Source organism: Chiloscyllium punctatum, chromosome 14 (assembly GCF_047496795.1).
Source record: "Chiloscyllium punctatum isolate Juve2018m chromosome 14, sChiPun1.3, whole genome shotgun sequence".
NCBI lineage: Eukaryota > Metazoa > Chordata > Chondrichthyes > Orectolobiformes > Hemiscylliidae > Chiloscyllium > Chiloscyllium punctatum.
In genome coordinates this window covers 37,260,802-37,285,951 of record NC_092752.1, presented here as the reverse complement: position 1 = coordinate 37,285,951, position 25,150 = coordinate 37,260,802, and the positions used below count along the sequence as shown (strand labels likewise).

At 41.7% G+C, this 25,150-nt stretch overlaps 1 long non-coding RNA gene across 2 annotated transcripts; it reads left to right on the top strand.

Moving 5' to 3' along the window:
- The first annotated feature begins 2,755 nt into the window (after positions 1–2,755).
- On the top strand, positions 2,756–24,913 carry LOC140485479 (uncharacterized). 2 transcript variants are annotated; one of them, XR_011962346.1, is made up of 3 exons: positions 2,756–2,862; positions 3,563–3,698; positions 24,094–24,913. It is a non-coding gene; the product is annotated as an uncharacterized lncRNA (long non-coding RNA). The 2 variants fall into 2 exon arrangements; XR_011962345.1 differs by having other exon boundaries at positions 2,760–2,862; positions 3,482–3,698.
- The last annotated feature ends 237 nt before the right edge of the window (positions 24,914–25,150 follow it).

Here is a 25,150-nt window from a genome sequence, read left to right as displayed (position 1 = left end):
TGAGTCCTGGCAACATCCATGTAAATTTCTTCCGCACTGTTTCCAGTTTAATAACATCCTTCCTATAGCAAGGTGACAAAAACTGAACACAATACTCCAAGTGCGGCCTCACCAATGTCCTGCACAACTGCAACATAGCTTCTCAACTTTCATACTCAATGCTTTGATTGATGAAGGTCAGTGTGCCAAAAGCATTCTTCACTGACCTGTCTCCCTGTGACTCCACTTTCAGAGAACCATGCACCTGAACTCCAAGGTCCATCCGTTCCACTATACTCCTTAAGGCCCTACCATTCACTATGAAACTCCTACCTTGATTTGACTTTCCAAAATGCAAGACCTCTCTATCTATATTTCTTGGCCCACTTCCCCAGATGACCAAGGTCCTGCTGCAATTTCTAATAATGTTCCTCACTGTTCCTGAGGCCTTCTATTTTAGTGTCACCTGCAAACTTACTATTCATGCCTTGTACATTCTCATCCAAATTATTGATATAGATAACAAATGGCAATGGGCCCAGCACTGACCTCCTGAGGCACCCCACTAGTCACAGGCCTCCAGTCTAACAAGCATCCTTCCACTAGTGCCCTCTGCTTCTTACCATCAAGCCAATTGTGTATCCAATTTGCCAACTCCTCATGTATTTCATGTGATCTTTCCTTCCAGAGCAGCCTACCTTATCAAAGGCCTTAATGAAATCCAAATAGACTACATCTGCTGCCCTGCCCTCATCAAACTTCCTGGTCACTTCATCAAAGAACTCTAACAAATTTGTGAGGCATGATCTCCCACACACAAGGTCTACTAATCAAACCCTGTCTTTCCAAATGCATGCATTTCTTATCCCTTAGGATTTTCTCAAGTAACTTTCCTACCACAGATGTTAAGATTACTGGTCTATAGTTCCCACGTTTTTCTTTGCAGCCCTTCTTGAATAAGGGCACAACATCCACTACCCTCCAGTCTCCCTGGACCTCACCCATGGTGAAGGATGGTGCAAAAGTATCAGCCAGGACCCCTGTAGTTTCTTCGCTAGCCTCTTGCAGTGTTCTTGGATATATCTGGTCAGGACCAGGAGATTTATCCAACTTCATACATTCTAATATATATAACACTTCCTCTTCTGTGATATGGACTGCCCCCAAGATACGACCACTAATTTCCCCAAATTCCCAAGTCTTCACGTCTTTCTCCACGGTAAACACAGAGGAGAAATATTCATTGAGTACCTCACCCATCTCCTGTGGTTCTACACATACATGTCCACTTTGGTTCTGGTGGGTTTGTATTGTCTCTCTAGCTATTCTTTTACCTTAACATACTGAAAGAGCCTCTTTGGATTTACCCTAATCTTCTCAGCCATGGCTAGCTTGTGCCACCTTTCACCATCCTAATTTCCTTCTTCAGTAAACTCCTGCATTTCTTGTACACCTTCAGGGATTCCCTTGATCCCAGCTGCCTGTGCCTGAGCCATACCTCCTTTTTTCTGGTCTTCTTGTCACTCAGGGTTCCCTATTCCTGTCAGCCTTGCCTTTCACCCTCACAGGAACATATAGATCTTGAGCTATGGCTATCTGACTTTTAAAGGCCTCCCACTTGCTGGAGGCCCCTTTGCCTGAAAACAAACTACTCCAATCAACCCCTGCAAGCTCCTGTTTAATTCCATCAAAATTCACCTTTCCTCACTTTAGAACTTGAACCGGTGGACCAGTTTTATGCCTCTCCATAGCAATTCTAAAATTTGTATTCTGAAACTGATTATTGGTCATATTGATAGCTGGTAAACCATTTTCTCACATATGTATTATGACCAGTGGATGAATGTGTCTGTAGAAAGAGAAAGCGGCACAGTGGCTCAGTGGTTAGCACCGCTGCCTCACAGCACCAGGGCCCCAGGTTCAATTCCAACCTTAGGTGACTCTCTGTGTAGAGTTTGCACGTTCTCCCCGTGTCTGCGTGGGTTTCCTCCGGGTGCTCCGCTTTCCTCCCACAGTCCAAAAGATGTGCAGGTCAGGTGAATTGGCCATGTTAAATTGCCTATAGTGCTTGGTGCTTTAGTCAGAGGGAAATAGGTCTGGGTGGGTTTCGTCTTTGGAGGGTTGGTGTGGACTTGTTGGGCCGAAGGGCCAGTTTCCACACTGTAGGTAATCTAAAACACTCATCCCACCTCCATTGTCACACTACACAACACGTATATTGGCACAGTGCCATCTAGCACAATATGGAAATAAATAGTCAGAAATATTAGACAAGGACAGTTTCCATGTGAACTTGGTTTAAGTTTAAAAAAAGCTACATTGCCAATTGAGGTGTTCCTAAAAATATTGGTGTTCCGAAAAACATTGGTGTGTAACAATGTGAAGGACATTGTGGTAGTTAGCAGCCTGGATTGGGATGGGGATACAGTGAAAATAGCAGTAACTTCAGAAAAGGTAGCAGCTAGTTGATAAAAGAGGTGAGTATGAATGAGATGGACACGCCATGAACAGATCTATCACCCAAAATGTTTAGATTCTCTTTGAGTTAGTCCAATAATAAAGATTTGTCTACTCCACAAATAAAACATTTTGTCCCAGAAGGTGATTGCAACTCCTACTCTGTTGCATTTAAAAGGTTGCACTATGAACTGCTATCTGATAGAATTTGCAACAGGAAGTGCTGTCTCTAGACACAGGGCCTCATTTATTCTTTGGCTGTCTGTTTTCTGTGTGTTTGTTTGTCTGACAGTCTAATGACAGCTCATTGGCGCCAGTTTCCTTCCATTTTTAGCTTGAATCAGCTGTAGGATCCTAAGACTCCATAGAAGAGCATCAATCATGAAGTCAGAACAAACACTGGGAGAAAGAGAAAGAGAATTGGAGGTACTACGGACATGTAACTGTTCTGTCGCGTTGTTGTTTTGATGACCCCTGTGAGTAACTGGATATTTGAACATGCAGATAACAGCCTGCACTGATAGAGCAAAAGCAGGTAATATTATGGATAGCTGAAAGCCTCAGTGCAGGAGAAACAAGTATTAGAAGCTCATTGTTAAACTCTCTCTAGCCTTATCAAGATGGTGATTCACACCCTGTTGAAAGTGCACCATTAAACCTGGATTTGTTACAGAGCAGCAGTGATTCACAATTAAACAAAAATCCAGAATAATCAGTACAGAAGTTATTTATTCCGGTGTTAAATTTGTTGACACGGCCCATTACAGCTGAATCACTTTCACATTCCTTCTATGTTCGGAGATTGTTTACATGATAAGTGCAGAAACTGATGGAACAAATGGAGTTGTGCATATGTAAAGGGTTAGAGGGGAGATTCCAAGAGCAATTACAGCAAGTGCTAATTTTTGAGGTCGGCTGCCCATGTTCTGATCCTCTTAGTTATAGTTGAGTACCTAGCTGCATACAAGGTGTTAGTTTTTCAGATTTGCTACGTTGAAAGCAGATGTTGGTAGAATCCTTGGGCTATGGTTTTCTCTTTTTGTAGATTATTTCACAGAGCCTGCTGGGAGTGACATGCAAGTGTGACAAAATAGAGGAATTTTAATCACAACATCTGTTGCCATAGGATATCCGGATTAGAAAGAGCTTCACTTTCTCCTGGACGCAAAGAAATGCCAAAATGACAGAAGAAGTTTAAAGAATGACCATAACTTTCCATAAATCTTTGGAAACTGGTATTGTGCCAGAAGTCTGGAGACCGGGTAAGTATTGCATCTCATTCTGGAAAGGGAAAGATACAAGTCTGGAAATTGTAGCCATTTTATTGAACTATCTTCATTCCTTCATTCATTACCCTCATAACACCACAGAAGTGGGCGGCACGGTGGCACAGTGGTTCACACTGCTGCCTCACAGCGCCAGAGACCGGGTTCAATTCCCGCCTCAGGCGACTGACTGTGTGGAGTTTGCACATTCTCCCCGTGTCTGCGTGGGTTTCCTCCGGGTGCTCCGGTTTCCTCCCACAGTCAAAAAATGTGCAGGTCAGGTGAATTGACCATGCTTAAAAAAAAATTGCCCGTTGTGTTAGGTGAAGGGGTAAATGTAGGGGAATGGGTCTGGCTGGGTTGTGCTTCGGTGGGTCGGTGTGGACTTGTTGGGCCGAAGGGCCTGTTTCCACACTGTAAATAATCTAACTCTAAAGTCTGAATTTAAAATTGCCATCAGACAATGGGGGATTGGAGACCCGACTGAAGTAGATGTCTGGTGACAAAACCTGCGGACTTACCTTGCAATTATTCTGCTCTGTAAACCACAGTAAGCATCACATGCAATAAAGAGAATCTGAGGAACATTGAGAGAACTCAAAACAGTTCAACACTAGCCTGAGGGTTTGGTTACTCACTGACAGAGAGGTCGCTGGATCTAAAGTGGATACTTTGACCACATCACTTCAGGCTTTATGAGAGATTCATGGAAAATATCTTCTGAGGGGTAACATGGGGTAATCATCTCGAATCGTTAGAAGTTTCACTACACACGAGGCCATTTAAAAAAACAAATAAAGCACAAGGTTTTATTTCAAGAGGGGATACTGGGGAAAAGTAGGAAAATTATGGCAAGCTCATATTGAACCTTGGTTCGACCACATTTCAAGTAGTGTGCACATTTCTGATCGCTAAATTATATAATGAGTATAAAGGCAGTGTTGATGATGTAGAGTGGGTTTAAAATATCGTCCTAGAGATAAGTGGGTATAGGTACAGGCTATGCTTATTCTCTCTTGGGAAGACAGGATCACAGAGTGACCAAGTAGAGTGTGTTAAAATTATGTTAGAATTTTGATAGAATGGATATGGGAATAATGTTTCCACATGTGGGGAACAGCATGCCTGGAGCCCATTAATATAAAATATTCAACAAGAAATCCGATTGAGAATTCAGAATACATTTCTTCATCCAAAGATGTGGAACATAATTTCATAGAGAATAAATGAAGTGAAAAGTTGCATGATTCACAGAGATACTGCACTGGAAATCAAGCCCATTGTGCCTGGAGTTATCACTAATGTGAAAAGAATTTGTGAAACTATCCAAAGTCCCCAATTTACCTGACTGATGAACTCAAATTTAAAGAAAATTCTCACCAGTTTCTGTGTTTAACAATTATATAACTGTTTATCATGAACAAATTGTCTTTAACTAACAGCAATAAGGAAATATGAACTGGTAATTTATAATTCTATAACTTAAACACTGCCTGTTTTAAATTCTCAATTCCCCTTCCCCCACACAAACAAACATACAAAGACAGATAAGGCATGGTCATTAAGGTTAGAAAAGGAAAAAGATCAGAGAACCACGATTCAATAGCATTGATCTAGACCACAAGATTTAATGAGTAATTTTCAATATCTTCCTTTCAATCCTTTCTACACCTTTGGCATGGGTACAAGGTTGTTTGCATCTGATTCTCTTTACTATTCACTTTATTAGTTATTTCACTGTCTTTTCAGGTGCTTTATTCCCCATTCAATGGATATTTGCAGAGGAATGTGAGTGGAAGGCAGCTAGCTGTTACTGGAGACTTCCTGACAGATCCACAGAGAGCGCAACAGAAAGAGATGGAAATGCAGAGTGAGAGGGAGAAAGAGACAGAGAGAGAGAGAGAGAGAGAGGGATAGAAAGATGAAGAGGGAGAAAGATTTTTGTGATGCTTTCTCTTTGCAGGTTACGTGGTTCTCAACAGCAATAGCTCCCCACAAGCCAAGGTCACCTGGTCAGAAGCCAATTAAAACATTATTGTCAAGTTCACAATCCATCAGCTCTGTGGCATCTGCTTTTGTTATCACCATTCCAAAAAAATACACAACATTGTGCACAACATGTGCTCCAATAAATGTGAAACCGGAATTGTCCAAAGGCTTCTGAAGCCTAGCTTGGAGTTCCGCATGGGAACCTCGCATATCCTCAGTGTATTGAAGATTCTGCTGGGCAATTCCCTTATGTCTCTGAAAGTATCCCTTCAAACAAAGTGCTTGTTTATGTAAACATTACCAGGGAAAGTTGAACTATTAAATACCTTGTCTTGAGGAGCTATTCAACTGACCCCAACTTTGATCACACATCTTCAACCACACCTGTCCCAGACTCGTTACACTCCTAAGACTCTGACCCGACACCTTCCTCTCTTTCCTTGGGACTAAACAACCTGTTCCTGAAGTCGGAGCCAACACTAGTGCCTCACACCCAACCCTTCACACCCTGTCACTCTGGAGCAGGCATCTCCTGTCACTCCTTGGCACCTGACACCCCACTTTACTGCTGCCAGGTCTGATGATACGCCTTGTTCCACTCCTCTTGCACCCAACACTGCATGTCCACCCCAGACCCAGACCCAACCCCTATCATGACCAGACACAACCTTCCTTCCACTCCATCAGATCTGACATTACCCACCTAGCCTGACATACTTTAAACACTCCAATACTTACAATGGCCTCTTTGCTGCCTTGTGCCCTGGCACTATATTCACCTGACAACTACTATTACCCTACTCCTGGCACCTTATTCTCTGCCTACATGGAACCCTACTCACTGAGCACACATCTTACCTCCTGCCCAGCTGGCACCGTGCACCCCCCCAATGCCCTACCTCTCCTGGAACTGTATCCTTTAGTCATCCTACCTGCCTGGCACACTAAATAGCTGGCACCCAATTTACCTGGCACTCTGTCCCACCTGGCACATTACCTACCTGGTGTCCTATCCGCATCCACCTGGTACCCTATTTAACAAGCACTTTGTTCCTTACCCAACTGGCACCACAGCCTCCTGGCAGCCTAACCTCATACTTAGCTTGCACCCTTATCCTTTCACAGGAGCTGGCAAAGTCGTTGTTGGTGATGCTGCACCTTAAAATGCCAGAGAAAGGGAAATGCCTGCTGTGAAAAGGGGACCTGGGTTTGATGAGAATGTGCACTGAGGAAACTATCAGAATGAAGGTACCGCTCCACATTTCTGAAGGAATGATTGAAATTTCCTGTCAGGAATGTGAAGCTCTTTTGTTGGATAAGAAAGGAGTCGTGTGGCAATCTGTGCGTGTGATTGCCACCCCTTGGTTAACTTGGCCTATGGCTTTTATAGTGGCATGGATCACTTTGCACAGTCTCCTTATTTTAAGGCAGTATTAATCCACATTTAAAAAAAAGTTAAAGAAAATTTTAAAATGTGGTCTTTACGATAATATGGATGCATTTGAAGGGAACCTAGACAAACATGCAAGGGTGAATGGAACAAAGGGTTAACATCGTAGATTTAGCCAAATGTATGGAATCTTGAGTGGAGCAAAAATGCTGGAATAGATTGGCAGCATGAGGCAGAATGGTCTCTTTCTGGGCTGTATATTTGATGTGAACGCTTCTTCTGATCACCTATACATAGGACCCACCACACAATCGGACACATCCCTGCAATGCATATTTAGGTTTTACAGCCAGCTCCCACAAATGCCAGCACTCAAAAGTCACAGGGTTATCTGACTAGGATTTCCATAGTGTGGCAATGCAACTTCCTGGAATTCAGAAGCTCTGAACTCAGGCCCATGTCTGCCTCAAAAGTCTGATTGTACCAGAATAGTCAAAAATCGCTGGTGTCCTTGGTCACAAGCATTGCCTTGATCCTGTGAAAAAAACTACAGAGAGAAACAAACAACAATAAACAGCACATTGTCAATATTTACGAGAACAATAAAACTATTTCACTCTTTGTGCTTGCCAGGATGTTTGGTAGTCAGTTTACAGTCATGTTGTAATTGCCATGGAGACCAATAAACTAAAATAACTGAATTTACGGAACAACCCCAATGAGAAAACAATTGGAAAAATGTCCACGTTTTATAACTGGTAATTTAAAAATCAAACCAGAATCAACACTTATTAAACATGAGTTGACATGCAAATTGCAGATAATATAATCTATAAATTACATTTCAAACAAGGATAGATCTCACAGATTCACAAAGTAATCTACTTCAATATATAACATAATTTCCAGTGACACAGCCCATCAAAAATCTAAACCTCTTCTGGCCATATTCCAACTCCTATCCTTCATGCAATTTTCACCATCAATTCCATTCTGACATCAGCTTTACTCTGTAGCTATTGTTTTACACATTGTCTCAGATCTGCTCTTGGATTCAGCTACCTTGGTCTTCTTTCCAGCTATACCACAAAGCTCCAGGCCTTTCTGTGCTGAACCACCTGGATCATCTCATACCTCTGTCTTTGTCCTTGTTTCAACCTATTTCCATTTCCCTAGCAATGAAGTTACAGTGCATTCGTCAAAAGACAATTTTCACTACCAGGACGAGTAGCTCAAGTTGGGAAGTTTCCCTGACTTGAAGAACTTGGTATCCAGAGAGAACAAACAGGAAAAGTTATCAGGAATACTTGGAAATGAATAGATTGGCTGTACAGAAGCTCCATTTAAAAGATACGAGAAGAGTTGGACGAGGATGTATAATTCCCAAGGTTTGGTTTTTCCTTCTTGGTAGAATTCATCCTGTTACATGCCATTTCAGCTCTTGTGAACATATTGGGGAGAAGTGGGAGCACATTGAATTGGGTTTGTCAATCTTGGAAGTAGATTAGAAGTAGTCCCTGATGGGGAGGATTGATCTCCCCCAGACCCAAGATAAAGGACTGCCCAAAACACTGTTCCCGCTGTGAGGGAGGAAGTTGGTCGAGTATTGCAGGTTTATGGGATGAGACATCTGTTAGCAATTAGGTGGTTGAGAATCATTCTTGCTGTTAGTTCCCCTGGAGAGGATGGCCCTCCAGGGTCCTGCTAAAGGAAACTGTCATGTTTAATGCTGCCTATTGACTTGGTTTAATGAAGGACCGCACAGTTATAACTTAATGCTAGCAACACTTTCCGAGGTTCAGCCATGCAAAGGCTGCACCTCGGCAGCATCATCAGGTCCAGGCATACTACAGTAAGTGAGATTATCATATGCCTCAAGGTCTGATGATTAGCTACTCCAAGCAGGACCTTTGCCTTTCATATTCTCCTTTCACTATCTGTCATGAACAGAGGATAATGGCATAAGACATCTTTTTTTAAAAAAATCTGACCCTCACCAGCAGAACAGACTAAAATGAAGTGGCTGCAAAAGTCACCTGGCTATACAGCTACAATGTCTAAGTGGATTTTAACAAGACTCTTGAAATTTCAAGGATTTGCAAGAGACAGTGGAGATGTGAGAGTCCCAGCTTTGGAGAAAAGCAGCCAATGGGAGGAAGAGCTTCAAAAGGACGCAACATAATTGACTTATTTGCTTTGTGGGACATTTAATTTACAAAATCAGCAATTCAATTTTGACCTTTTGAACTTTGTACTGAATATTGACTAAGAAAGGCACAGTGTGCAGAACTCTAATATGATGACTTTGAGAATCATTCTCAGAAGAGAGTTGAGATCAGAGGTGGACAAAGAGAAAAAGATATACAGGAACCTAATAGTGTTCTGTTGAAGGAAAGGTAGGAAGTGTAAAAGAACCAAAACCACAGAAGAAGGAGACAATTAGACATTAAAACTATAACTTATAGAATCAGATGAGGTCATTCAGCAGTTGAGTCTGTTCTGCCATTCGATCATGGCTGATAGGTTTTTCAACCTCATTCCCCTGCCTTCTCCCCATAATCCTTGAACCCCTTACTAATCAAGAACCTATCTATCTTTATCTTAAATGCACTCAATGACTTGGCCTCCACCGCCCTCTACAGCAATGAGCTCCACAGACTCACCATCCTCTAGAGGAAGAGATTCCTTCTCATTTCAGTTCTGAAGTGTCTTCCCTTCACCCTGAGGCTATGCCTCCAGATCTTAGTCTCGCTGACTCGTAGCAATATCTTCTCTATATCCATTCTATCTTAGTATCCTGAAGATTTTAATCAGATTCCTCTCATTCTTCTAAACTCTGCATATGGACCCAGAGTCCTTCACCGCTCCTCATATGACAATACCTTCATTCTGAGGATCAATTGTAAACCTCCTCTGGATCCCCTATAATGCCAGCATATCTTTTCTTAGATACGGGGCTCAAAATTGCTCGCATAATTCCAAATGTGGTCTGACCAGCTCCTTACACTGCCTCAGCAGCATATTTCTGCTCTTGTATTCTAGCCCCTTTGAAATGAATGCTAACATTACATTTGCCTTCCTAACTGCCAACTGAACCTGGATGTTAACCTTAACAATTTCCTGAACTAGGATTCCTAAGTCCATTTGTCCCTCAGATTTCTGAAGCCTCTCCCTGTTTAGAAAATAAACTCTGACTCTATCCTTCCTCTCATTTTGTCACATTGTATTCCATCTGTCATTTCTTTGCCCACTTATCCAGCATGTCCAGTCCTCCCCCTGCCTGTCGCTCCTCCTATCATTTTGTCTTCTGAAAACCTAGCAGCAATTTTTTCATGCAGATTGTTAATGTATAACATGAATAGTTGTGGTCATAACACTGATCCTTGCAGAACTCCACCAGTCTCTGATTGCCATCCTGAAAATCCCTTTTATTTCTACTCTCTGCCTTTTGCCAGTTTTCCAATTCTCTATCCATGCCAGTACCTTGCCCCTAACACCATGGCCTCTTATTATATTTAGCAGCCTCCTGTGTAGCATCTTATCAAAGGCTGTCTGAAAATCCAAATAGATACTGTTAACTGGCTCTCCTTTGTCTCGCTTACTTGTTACTTCCTCAAAGAACTCAAACAGATTTGTCAGGCATGACCTCCCCTTGACAAGGTCATGCTGATTCTGCCCTATTTTACTACATACTTCCAAATATCCTGCACTCTTGTCCTAAATGCTGACTAAAATCTTACCAACGATTAAGATCAGGCCAACCAGCCTATAGTTTTCTGCCTCCCTCCCTCCCTCCTTAAACAAGGGTGTTACATTTGCCATTTTCCAGTCCTCTGAGACTGTCTCTGACTCCAGTGATTCCTGAAAGATTTCAATCAACACCTCTACAATCTCCTCAACTATCTCCTTGAGAACTCTGGAATGTAATCCATCTGGTCCAGGTAATTTATCTACCTTGAGACCTTTCAGCTTCCCCAGCACCTTCTCCTTAGTGATTGCCAATGCTCACACCTCTGTCCCCTGGCTGTCTTGAAGTTCTAGTATGCTGCTGGTGTCTTCCACTAGGAAAACTGATGCAAAGTATCTATTCAGTTCCTCCACCATTTCCTTATTCCCCATTACTACGTCTCCAGACTCATTTTCCAGTGGTCCAATGTTCTCCCTTACATTTTAGATATCTTAAAAATAACTCTTACAATCTTCTTTGATAGTACTAGCTAGCCTACTCTCATTTCATCTTCTGCCCTCTTATTGCTTTCTTTTGGTTATCCTCTGCTATTTTTTAAAGGCTTCTCACTCCTCTGGCATCCTACTAATCTTCACCACATTGTCTGTTTTTTCTTTTACTTTTATGCTGTCCCTGACTTCCCTTGTCAGCCATGGTTGGCTCATCTTTCCCTTAATGCGCTTTTTCTTCCTTGGGATGCATTTCTACTGTGTGTCCTGAATTATCCATAGAAATTCCTGGTATTGTTGCTCCACCATCTTCCTTGCTAGGCTCCCATTCCAAGTACCTCTGGTCAGATCTTTCTCCATGTCTTTGTAGCTACCTTTACTCAATTCAAATCTTTCCTCAGATCTAATACTGTTACACCTGATTCAAGTATCCCCCACACAAACTGCAGGGTGAATTCTCTCATATTTTTGTCATTGCCCTTGGGGGTTCTTTCCCTTAAGCCTTCTAATCAAGTCTGCCTCGTTACACATCACCAAATCCAGAATTGTCAGTTCTCTAATAGACCTTACCACAAGCTGCTCTAAAGGACCAGCTCATTGACTTGACACAAATCTTGGGTTCTGTTATCAACCTGGCTGACCAAGTCCACCTGCATATTGAAGTCCCCCATGATTATTTTAATAATGCAATTCTGACACACCTTTTCTATCTCTTGATGTATTTCCTTCCCCATATCTTGACTACTGCTTGGAGGCTTGCCCACAACTCCCAGATTCTTTGCAATTCCTCAACCCTACCCTCACAAATTCTATGCCTTTTGAATCTATATCACTTCTTGCTATTGATTTAATTTCATTCTTACTAACAAGGCAATCCTGCTCCCTCGATAGGAAACATATTCCTGGATATTTAGTTCTCAGCCCTTATCCCTTTGCAGCCCTGTCTCTGTGATACCCACAACATCATAGCTGCCTTGTCTCTCTCTCTCAATATCTACTGGTTTGCTGGTGTACTTTAACAGAAAACACCAAGGATCAGACTTTTAAGTTCTTGTTTCTTTGTGGGCAACACAAGCAATGGCCACAGAACTTTACTGGGGCTCTTCTGAGTGTATTATTTTCATTTAACTGCTTTTAATCTTGGTAGCTGCAATTTCTTGTTCCAAGCATTATCTTTTTAGCATTAAGGAACCTACAGTAATTACATGATAATTTAACTCATAACCTGTTTCAATAAGAGCTTGACTGCTCATTTATTTTAACTTGAATAATTACAAATTAAGAAGAGGGAACGCATTATCTATTGCTTTATATCAATCAGTAGTATATTAATCTATAGTTCATTGACCACAGAGTGGACTTACCTGGTGACATTGACACCATCCACTTATCAAGGTGTGGATAACCAAATTTGAATGATCTATTATCCTCACAGCAACACACTGTCATTGCAGGAGCATGACCTGTTGCAGCAGCTCAATCACCTGGGCTCAATTCATAACAGAATGTGCGATCTCATGAAGTGTATAAGGACTCCATATTTTCATGTTATTTTTGATTGTGGAGAAAGGAACTGAGGAAAGGATTGTTGTACTTTTAAAAAGCACGTTACTGAAACTAACTTTGAGTTGTGTTCATACAATTGCTTTGAAACAATGGGGTAAAGTGGAAATAGCAGGTCCTTGGGGGTATATATACAAAGTGACAATTGAGTTGCAAAATGTATCTGCATGGTTTGCCCAGTTGTGGTCTACCATGGATGCCAAAGGTAATCAGCCTGATGGCAACTCTCTGCTTGATTCCTGGGTAGCAGAGCAGCTTGTGAATGTAATATTGCAGGAGGAAACCTTTGGACCTCTGGAAGAGAAGGTGGTGTGTCTCTGCAATAAAAATACCTGCAAGTGAAAGAAAGCCATCTGTTTCCTCCCACCAGTTTCAAATGTTGTGTTTACTAATAAGTCAGAGACTTTATAATTTGCAAACCAATTACTCTGTGCCTGTTGTAGAGAAGTGAAAGAACCTGAAAGAAAAGCTCAGAAACCTGAAGGACTTGGGAAACAAAAGGAACACCTCCATTGCATTTTTGTGCAATTGAACTGTTTCCCCAAATATTTTCTCCTCCATCCACAACACCGATGTTTTATTGTCTTTCTTTGTTTCTCTGGGTGGGTGTGTGTTTGTGTGTGTGTGTGTGTGTGTGTGTGTGTGTGTGTGTGTGTGTAGGAGTTTTGAAGGGGGTTAGAATTTTACCTAGTAGTGTTAAGAGTTGAGTATTTATAATTTGTTTATTTCTGGCTCGAATCTATTTATTTGTAACAATGGTAGTTCTTGTTACCTTGCTGAAACCTGGTCCACGTCTTCTGTTAATGTGAGTCTGTGTGAGAGGTAAACTTGGAAATTTGTGTACTTTAATAAAGTTGTGAATTTTTGTGATGGCAAGAGTGGAGCTTGATTTTCATTGTGCTGCCCTAGTGAAGTTTAACAAGAGGTGCATGCAGCATCATAGTGCAGACCTGCAAAGATATCACTCAGGGGATGCTGTTCAGGCTATTCAAAGTTTCATTTCCACAGAGTACATGAGAATCTAGGTCCCCGTAACAGGATGTCTACGATGCAATGGTGATGCAATGGTGTCTAGAAGAGCCACCTATTTCACTAGACCAAAATTTCACTTGTGTAATCCAATCTAGCTCTATTGAGGTGGGTGAGGGCATGAGGGGTCAGCAGCCTCATCTCCCACTACCATGCCCAACCCCTCCAACAGAACCATCCATTTTGGTACCATCCATTCCCAATGATATGAGAAGTGCACAGCCTGCAGACTCAGGTAAGTCCCCAACAGTTTTAAGCAACAATGAGAGCTGGCCACCATGTGCCTCAATGTGCAGGCAGAAAGGTGAACATGCTGCTACCACCTCCCCAAGACAACACCAGGACCATTACATAGGAGCATTCAAAAACACAGTGCACCATGTTGCTTCAATCACTAAAGGGTTCTCTGTTGTGAAATTTACTATCACTCTGTAAGTAGTTACATTATCACGTGTTGTAAGTAAACTACATACTCTGTAATAGAAGTGATGATCTGCCATTTTATTTTAGTTAATAAGGAGCAGCAAGTTCTTACTGGTGACAGTGCAGATTGCAGCCAGTGGTCCATCTATCAGTGATGGTCTCAGTGTGAAGACTGTGGCCGTGCATGTTCCGCAATGGAAAATAGGATCGTCATTCAGATGGTTCAGAAAAGGTACTACTCCACCAAAAGGGTGTGGATGTCCTGAACCATCCCAACTTTTGGTAGACTCCATTGGAGCTGTTGTGGAGGTCAAGATGATTCAACGTCTAGTCTATCTGGAGTGGTAGCATCCTGAGTCGTGTGTGGAAAATGCTGAAGTGTTCCACAGTGATGGTACAAATGTTCTTCATTAGATCAGGATATCATGCATCGTTGAGTAAAGCGTGCTCGTGTGGGAACTCCCAAACAATTGAAGCTTTGTCCTTATCAGTGGCAGGAGCTGTGGGTTGTCGGGGAGTTGCAGAATTGCATGTTGTAGAAGTTTCGCGCTGCTGTTACTGTGCACCATTGGTAGATGGTGAATGTTGAAGGAAGTGGCTGGGATAGCCATCACATCTGTGGCTTTGTCCTGCAGTCTCCAGTCTCTGCCTTTCTATTGGTTTATACACTCTTGCCTGCAAGTCCTGTGTCTCAGCTTGCCCTGCATAAATACCCTGGTGGTCAGGATGGCATTGTCTTCAGTCACCTGACAGCTTCTAACAAAAAAATTTCAGGGACAGCTTTAAAAGAAAACATTAACAGAAGCAGGTATTTAGTGTGATTTGTAATAACGTCTTCAACTGTTTATGAAAGATACCTTGCTGTGTGCAAGTTGTAAGATTAATAAAATTAAAAGTGTTAGTGAAAGCTGTGTAAAGAGATTGGATAAAAAGCTAAAATTACATAATCCTCAGCATTGTCATGATGCTTTCAAACTGAAAGCTGGATGTGCAGCAACTTATATTCATTTACTAAAAAACCTCTTGCTATGATTAAAGATATTCACTCAACCCTCAAAGTCAGATGATGTCTGTTTGCAGTAACTATGTATAACATTGTTCCCCGACACAAACCAGTGTAGGATGAAATAATTTTCGGGTAATTATGGGCTTGGCAAAAGACAGCAGCAGTGAACCAAACAGACTAGCTGAGTTAAACCTACTGTAATGCTTAGCAGATGGAGCTATGTGAATTGTGATTCACAGAGTATGCCAACAAACGGGTGTCAGTTTGACCAGTTATAAGTCAAAGTTAGCCCCGAACATGTTTTACCTATCTTGCAACACACTGCAAATGTGGTACATTATCTGGAACAGTCCCTTTTGCAGAGATATAAACAATGGGAATAAAAGGTCAAAAGCTTCCTTCTGTGTCTGTAGCTTGTCTTCCAATTGTATCCCTCCCTTATTTTGGTGTTATTGGCAGTCTCTCCATCTTACAACATTTGTTTATTCTGTAGATGCAGAGATAATGGTAAATAAATGATCTTGAACCACGAATGTATCAAATTAATAACTGGTTTTGATTGATTCTGTCGGCTTGACTGAGGCAAGCGCATTGAAAAGTAACAGCACCGATGTTGAGTTCGTAACCCAAGGATCCTCTCCTTTTTTTTAATGTCTGCTTTACAAATATTGGGAATGAAGAGAAAACCAATGGCAAACTCATTCCTCTGCTGTTTTTAATCTTGGCAGTATATAAATTATTGTGTCTGTAACCACATCAAAAGGGGAGTTAACAAAACAGTGCTGAAGAGGATTTGCTGTTTGTTATTTAGGTTTTGGATGAAAAAAAATCAACAGTGGATGAGTTTCTGTTTCATAGCAGCATGACTCCTTCTCATTTGAAGCCAAAGCTCTCTGAGTCATTGCAATGTGCCTTGGCAAGGGTACAACACTGATAAATAGTTACATCCTCATGACCATCCACAAAGAAACAGACCATTCTGTTGGCACAGCTACCCTTAGAGCCATTTTGAATACAGCTCTATATAGAAAGATTGTGAATGAGAAGTAATTGATTCATGAACAGTGGGGCCTTTTTCTTCGAGGAGGTTGCAGCTGCGCAGATGGCTGGCCTGCATAATCCATCCTGTTTGTGTCCCTTCGCCTCTTCACACGAGCTTGATTTGTTTCTCAAGTACCCTAGAGATCATGACAGTTGCGGAGCAACATGTGCCCAACTGGGCATGTCTGAGGATGTAAAAGCAGAATGTTAATGAGAGCCTTCTGCCTATCTTCAAGCTTGTAGTCACAGGATACAACAAATTAGTAAAAGCATCAACTTATTACTAGGTGCAGTCAGTTCCACCTTCGTATTATCAGCCAGAATTGAAAATCAAAATGAAATAATGGTTAGGTTAGATGCTAATTATATTACATGATTAATACATTATATTACATTTAAAGCAAATGCAAATCACTAAGCTGACTTTCGTTTCCTATTGAGTTATTAGTTAAGGAGAAGGAAGGAATACTGCTTGGAGAACACAGATCAAAGAATTCACAGATCTTCAGAAAGGGAGAGAAGAGCTAGTAAAAAGTTATGAAAAATAGTTCAAATTTTCATGTTAATATCTAGCTAAATGTCATTAGCAATACATTTGCAGAACGTTCCTCAGTTGCAGAGTCAAATTTAAAATAATCATTTTACTTCAGTCTTAACCAAAGAAGATATTGATCCAATACCATCATAGTGGAAGGCGAGATGAGCACAGAGCAGTGCCTTTAGCAGTGAGGTTGGAAATTGTGACTCGTGGTAAATATATTGCATTGGAGCAGGAAGTGGTGGCTCAAAGTGGAAACAAAAGGTGCCTGACCTGTACCAGGCTTTGAGGAGTTGGTGTTCTGTAGAGTCACCTATCTGTCATGGATGAGTATATTCGGAGGTTCAGGATCATCAGGAAATCTGTAACTGATATATTTATGAAGATTTGCTGAACAGCAGTGAAGTTAACCTATGGAAACAAAGACACAAATTGATGGAGAAACTCAGCAGATCTGGCAGCATATGTGCAAAGAAAACAGAGTTAACCATCTGGTCCGGTGACCTTTCTTCAGAACACCTGTTAACCCGTGGCCTTGGTGTAATTGCAGCTACAACTGTCCGGTTGACAACAGGCAAATTTCAGGAGTCACTTTGCCAACTTAAATTTGGACATCTGAGACCTCTGAAACGTGAATGATCACCAACTGGAGTGAATTGTTTTGTATACTGCAAAGGTCGTGGTCCATGTGTAGATTTGCAATGATTGCCCAAGTTTCTTGTTCAGGTTTATAATATTCTTTTAATATTCCCCAAGTCGTTTTCTTTTCTTGTGGTATGGTCCTTTGGATCTTCATATTTATTTGGACCAGACTTTTAGGTTACTTTTAAGCAATGCTTTGTAACTGTCTGTATGTATTTGTTGTTCTTTAGAGAAGCATGCTCTGATGTTGTAAAGGTTGCAGCCTTCTAGCAGAGAACTAGCACATGACTGCAGAAGTCATAATTACATCACAGCTTACCTCAGAGGCTTATCTACATAGACATTTAACCTCACCTCTGCAGTTTATAGAATAATTCCCCAAAATGAATGCACTTAAACTAAAAGGAGAGGAATAGATTTCAAGGAGAAATCTGAGAATGTTCTGAAACAGACTGCACCTAGGTAGCAAGGAATGAAGGTAGTAAAGATTATTAAGGAAGTACAGAATTATTAATAGTAACTAAAGCAGATTAACATGAACTTGTTACTTTGTATATGCAAAACTTAAAATAAGTTCTGGCTTGTCCTTAGAAACATAAGCGTAAAAATTCCCTTCACATATTGCATAGTACTTTGATGGAAACCAAGAGGGACATCGTTGGAAAATGTTAGTCCTTTCACACTGTTGAGGTTCATCGTAATTGAAAAAGAGTATCATCTATCATCAGAAACCAACATAGATGACGAAACAATGTGGGGAAGCAAGTAAAGGAGCAAACATAATGATGACATATTTAGCCATTGAGTCTGACACATACTGGAGATAGTGCAGAGAAAAAAAAAACCTTGATTCATGGTATTAACTGGATGTAGAACTTAAAAGAAAGAGAAGCTTAGGTTCTGTAGTTTTAAAGGAAGATATGTGTCTAAATTCTGGTTTCCGTCATCGATGTTCTGATGGGTATTAATAATTTTTGCAAGTGATTTGAGTTCTAACATTTTGGGGATAAATCCATATTAAAGTATCAAAGGTTACCTCAGATTACAATGGGATTGTGATCAGATGGGCCAATGGGCTGAGAAGTGGCAAATGGAGTTTAATTTAAATAAATGCAAGATGCTGCATTTTGGGAAAGCAAATCTTAGCAGGACTTATACACTTAATGGTAAGGTCCTAGGGAGTGTTGCTAAACAAAGAGACCTTGAAGTGCAGGTTTATGACGACCGACTTGACACCAACATTTTTTACAAATGACGACTGACTTGACGCGACATTTTTTACAAACCCACTGACTCCCATAGCTACCTGGATTACACCTCTTCCCACCTTACCTCTTGCAAAAATGCCATCCCGTATTCCCAATTACTCCACCTTGGCCGTATCTGCTCCCAGGAGGACCAGTTCCACCACAGAACACACCAATTGGCCTCCTTGTTTAGAGATCGCAATTTCCCTTCCCACGTGGTTAAAGATGCCCTCCAATGCATCTCATCCACATCCCGCACCTCCGCCCTCAGACCCAACCCCTCCAAGGACAGAGCCCCCGGGTGCTCACTTTCCACCCTACCAACCTTCTCATAACCCAAATCATCCGCCGACATTTCTGCCACCTCCAAACGGACCCCACCACCAGGGATATATTTCCCTCCCCACCCCTTTCCGCCTTCTGCAAAGACTGTTCCCTCTGTGACTACCTGGTCAGGTCCACGCCTCCCTACAACCCACCCTCCCATCCTGGCACCTTCCCCTGCCACCACAGGAATTGCAAAACCTGTGCCCACACCTCCTCCCTCACCTCCATTCAAGGCCCTAAAGAAGTCTTCCACATCCATCAAAGTTTTACCTGCACATCCACCCATATCATTTATTGTATCCGTTGCTCCCGATGTGGTCTCCTCTACATTGGGGAGACTGGATGCCTCCTAGCAGAGCACTTTAGGGAACATCTACTGGACACCCGGACCAATCAACCACACCGCCCTGTGGCCCAACATTTCAACTCCCCCTCCGAGGAATGGATAGGGTAAATAGACAAAGTCTTTTCCTTGGGGTCGGGGAGTCCAGACCCAGAGGGCATAGGCTTCGGGTGAGAGGGGAAGATATAAAAGAGACCTAAGGGGCAATGTTTCCACGCAGAGGGTGGTACGTGTATGGAATGAGCTGCCAGAGGAAGTGGTGGAGGCTGGTACAATTGCAACATTTAAAAGGCATCTGGATGGGTATATGAATAGGAAGGGTTTGGAGGGATATAGGCTGGGTGCTGGCAGGTGGGACTAGATTGGGTTGGGATATCTGGTCGGCATGGACAGGTTGGACCAAAGGGTCTGTTTCTGTGCTGTACAACTCTATAACTTGATGACTCTAATTTAATATTATTGCTATAAATTTCACTATATGAAACGTAACATCCAGGGATAACAATGGTACTCCATTGGGATGTGGACCTGGATTGTTATGGATGCAAATTTGCTTGGTGCTAATCTTATTCTGATGTAACTTCAGTAAAGGGGTCCCAATATCTATGGTTGAGGGCAGTGGAAGAAGTAATGAATAACAAACCTGGAATTATAAGACAATGTCCCACTTTTTTAAAATTATAAGATATATTTTTTTTGTTTTTCCCAGGTTTCCGACTTGACAACCATCGCATTTTTCTAAATTCTGTCTGATACATGCCCAATCAGTTAAAAAAAAGGTTACAATACAATGCACGGAGCGGTGAAATCTTCAAATGTAAGGAGCAGGAATGTTCAAGTAATTGCTTACGGAATTAAATGAAATCATCATCATTCATCATTGGTGCTCCCTCGCAGATGTGGATAGCTGTTTCTACTCTCAAAGTGATTCCACCAGATGATGCGGTTACCATAGTTTAGGTTATGTTTGGGGCTGTTGGTGGTCACGGGAAGGGCCGGGTGGGGTGTTGCTGTGGCAGCGTGCTCCTTATGCTGTTTTTGCCTGTCTTCCACTTTTCCCTGACAGCAAGTGTCGAGGTGCTCGAACCCTTCCTGGATGCTCCTCCTCCACTTTGGACGGTCTCGAGCCAGAGTTTCCCAGGTGTCTGTGGGAATGCTGCACACTTTTCCACTGAAGTCTTGAGGGTATCTCTGAAACATGTTTTCTGTCTACCTGGGGCTCGCCTGCCATTTCAGAGCTGGGTCTGGAGTAACGGTAACAGTAGAGTAGCTGGGATTAAGTGAAATATGGTATTGGTGGCAGCACAGGTGATGTGTTGCTGCTGCAGCATGTGATAGCTACTGAATGCCAAAGTGTTTAGAACAAACATATGTGCAGCTTTGCATTTGAATTGAACAGTTTGTGGCTGAACTGCAAACATTGCACCATATCACAGAGGGGCAAGTTACCTGGAAACATTACTGCAGGAGATGGTCGCTTCCCCCCACCTCAAATTAGGCAATTTAAATTTGTTTGTTGATCAAGGATAAGAGAGTGCGTATGCAGGTGAGGTTGTTATGATACCCACAGGATCATGTTCAAGGAGCTTCAGCCATTACAATTGTCCGACAGTTGTGAACCTCTGAAAGCCATGTCAATGAGAACAGTAAGTATGAGCAAGTTGACCACAGCATGATGTTATAGGTCACTGTTTAAGTTGGATGGGGTGGGGGGGGGGGGGGGGGAGGGGAGGAAATAGGAATGGAAATTGGAATGTAGTTATTGTAGGGGGCAGTATAATTGGGGCATAGAAACTGTTTTCACCTGACTCACAGGAAATGACATCACCAACCCAAGGAAACCCAAGCTCATAAATAGAAAGTGGGTCATAACACCAGCGCTTCACCAGAGGCTCACTGATGATGTTACCTCGTATGGTGACGAACCTTTTAAAAAGAACCTTCCAGCTCAGCGAGCAAACTTAATACCAGAACCTCAACCGGAGCTACAAATCTTCTCAAAACTTGCAAATTGTTTTCACCTGTTATCAGTGTGAATTCCAAAGCCTGTGTTGCTTGTTCAGTGTCAGGGCTCCTTAGCACTGGAGAGGAAGTTAGGTTGGGAGGGGAGGGATCCAGTTGTCATCATCTATATTGGTATCAATGACATTGATGGGATTTGAAAGAAGATTCTGTTGAAAGAGTTTGAACAGTTGAAGCTAGGTTGAAGAACATGGCATGGTTGAATTTATCATTCAGTTTGAGAACAAAGAACCTGGGTTGATGACAATTATGAGAGACTTAAATAAGAGTGATTATGAAGGAGTTGATTGAGAGAGAAGTTTAACCCAACAAATGATTGATAAGCAATAGCGAACGTTTAAGAAAATAGATCATGACTCATCACAAAGATTCATCTCAGTGAGAAAGAGGGATTCTAAGACAAGGATAAACCTAACATGGTTAACCAATGAAGTTAAAGATAGTATCACATTGAAAGAATAAATATACAATGTGGCAAACATTTGTGGTAAGCCAGAGGATTGGGGAAGCTTTAAAACCCAAAGCAAAGATGACAAAGCAAGGGAGAAAATAAACTATAATGGAAAACCAGTAAGTAGTATAAAAATTGACAGTAGCGGCTTTTCTAACACATATAAAAAGGAAGACAGAGTCCAAAATGAACATAATTCCCATGGAGAATGAGGGCGGGGAAATAATAATGTGGAGCCATAAAATATCAGAGAAGTTGAATCAATATTTTGCATCCATCTTTACAGTACAAGACATGAATAGCCTTTTAAAAATTCTAAATAATCAAGGCATGAGGAAATAGTTACACTAAATGTCACTGGAGAAAATATACTCAGACAACTAATGGAGAACTTATTTCCCTCTTTGCTAATCATCAACAATCCCTTTGTTTACCTCCTCTGTTTTCACTTTTTCTCTGGATACCATCTGCATGTATTCTACTCATTTGTTCCCCTCCCATTCAAACCCTATCCTCTGTCAGTAGCAAAAATACTACCATTGGCCAGCTTCTTTCAGTACTGCCAAAGTGTCACTGAACCTGAGATGTTAACCCTGTCTTGTTTCATTACTCCAGCATCTGCAGCTCTTTGTTTTATGCATGTTCAGTGATAACTTGCTAACTGGCATGTGGCTTGAGTTCTGCCATCTCCACTCAACTCCTGACCTCATTACAACTTTGGCTCAAACAAGGACCAAAGAGCTGAATTCTAGAGGTGAGCTGAGAGTGATTGGCATTGACATTATGGCAGCATTTGACTAAAGTAGTCCTAGGAAATCTAGAGTTAATGTGAATAAGGCAGAAAACTCTCTCCTGTTGGAGTTATACATGACACAAAGGAAAATGGTTGTCATTGTCAGAGGTTGATTGTCTCAGTTCCAGGAAATTTCGACAGGAGTTCCTTAGGGTAATATCCATCTTCACCTGCTTCATCAATGACCTTCCCTCTATCAGAAGATCAGAAATGGGGATGTTCACTGACAATTATGCAACATTTAGCACCATCTATGACTCCTCAGATACTGAAGGAGTCCATGTTCAAGTAAAACTAAATCTGGATGGTATCCAGGCTTGGATTGAAGGGTGGCAAGTAACATTGATGCCACATGAATGTCAGGCAATGACCATCTCCATTATTAGACAATCTAACCATCCAATGGTATTATCATCACTGAATTCCCCATTATCAATATCCTGAGGGTTAACACTGACTAGAAACTGAAATGGTTCCGCTTTATAAATACAGCACTTACAAGAGCAGGTCAGAGGTGAGGAATACTGCAACGGGTAACTCAACTCATGACTCCTCAAAGCCTGTCCAAAACCCATAAGGCACAAGGCAGGAGTGTGATGGAACACTCCCCTCTTGCCAGGATGGGTGGAGCTCCAACAACACTCATGAAGCTTGACACCATCCAGCAAAAAGCAGCCCACTTAATTAGCACCACATCCACAAAACCTCCACGCCCTCCACCACTGACACTCAGTGTGTATCATTTATGAAATGCACTATAAAAATTCACTACTGTTCTTTAGACAGTGCCTTCCAAACTCATGACCACTTTCAAAGGCAGCAGATAGATGAGAACACAACTACCAGCAAATTCCTCTCCGAGCCACTTGCCACCCTGACTCGGAAATACATTGCCACTCCTTAAATGTCACTGGATCAATATCCTGGAACTGCCTCCTTAAGAGCATTGTGGGGTTTACCTCCAGCACATGGACTGCAAGGTTTCAAAAAGGCAGCTCACCATTACCTTCTTAAGGGCAACGCAGGATGGTCGATGTGTGCTGGCCCAATCCACGAATGAATTTAATATAAAAGGAATCAGTAGGAGAAAAGTAGTGGCTTTGTTCCTTTTATTCTCATCACAAATCTTGAGAACCTGGTTTTTCTGGTTCTGACTCATTGCCCAACTAATAAACAATTCCTGTTGATTATTTTCACTTTGGTGGATATAACTAAATACCATAAATATTAGAAAGATAATAATTAATTAATATTTTTTGTCTATTCATTTCCACAAATTTCAAATAGTCCCCTTGTCAAAAAGGCAAGTGTTGAATAATATGCTATTCAAACAATTGGTTTCAGACCCTGTAGTTCAAGCCAGTATGACATGACAATGTCATTGATAATGTTTTGCTATCTTTTCATACCAGATTTTGAGATAATCAACGACACCACCACAGTAGGATGGGTATCTAACAATGAGGGGTCAAAATACAAAAGGGTGAGAGAGGGCTTGGTGACATGGTGCACAACCTCTCTCTCAATGTCGACAAAACTGATGAACTGATCATTGACTTCAGAAAGAAAGGAGGAAAACACACCCCCATCTACGACAATGGAGCTGCGGTTGAGAGGGTGGAGAGCGTCACGTTCCTCGGAGCGACAATAACCGACAACCTGTCCTGAACTTTCCAAGTGGAGGTGACAGTCAAGAAGGCACAACAATGCATCTTCTTCCTCAGGCGGTTCAGGAAATTTGGCATGTCCATAAGGACCCTGAAAAACTTCTCCAGATACACCATTGAAAGCGTACTGTCTGGGTGCACACCGGCCTGGTATGGCAACTGCGCTGCCCAGGACCACAAGAAACTGCAGAAGACCAGATCATCATAGAAACCAACCTTTCATCAATGGACTCCGTTTACATGGCTCACTGCAGAATGGCTGCCAACATTATCAAAGACCCATCACACCCCAGTAATGATCTCCTACAACTTCTTTCATCAGGAAGATGATACAGAAGCCTGAAAAAATGCACCAGCAGGTTCAGAAACAGCTTCTTCCCAGCTATTATTAGACTGATGAATAGACTCTCTAGCCTCAATAAACAATGTAATCTCTATGCCTCTGTTTAAGTAGTTTTGATCTGTACATCCTTGCTTACTATGATCTGACTGAACTGCTCGTAAACAAAGATTTTCAGTGTAGTTCAGTACATGTGACAAGAAATAAATCAATCAATCAAAATGGAAATGGTATAATCCTTCTGCTAAATTGCAGATGAATAAATGGTATACTTAATGCTCATCTGCATTTGATGTTAGGGAAAAATGGCTGGAATGCTCCCTTTTTCAGACTAGATATGGGGGAGGGGATAATAGGCATTCACTGTCCTCATGACTGTCCAAGCTTGCTGGATCACATGCTAATCAGCTTGTGGACAGCTGACCACCAAGTTTTGCCATGTCTCTTGCTAAATTACAGGCT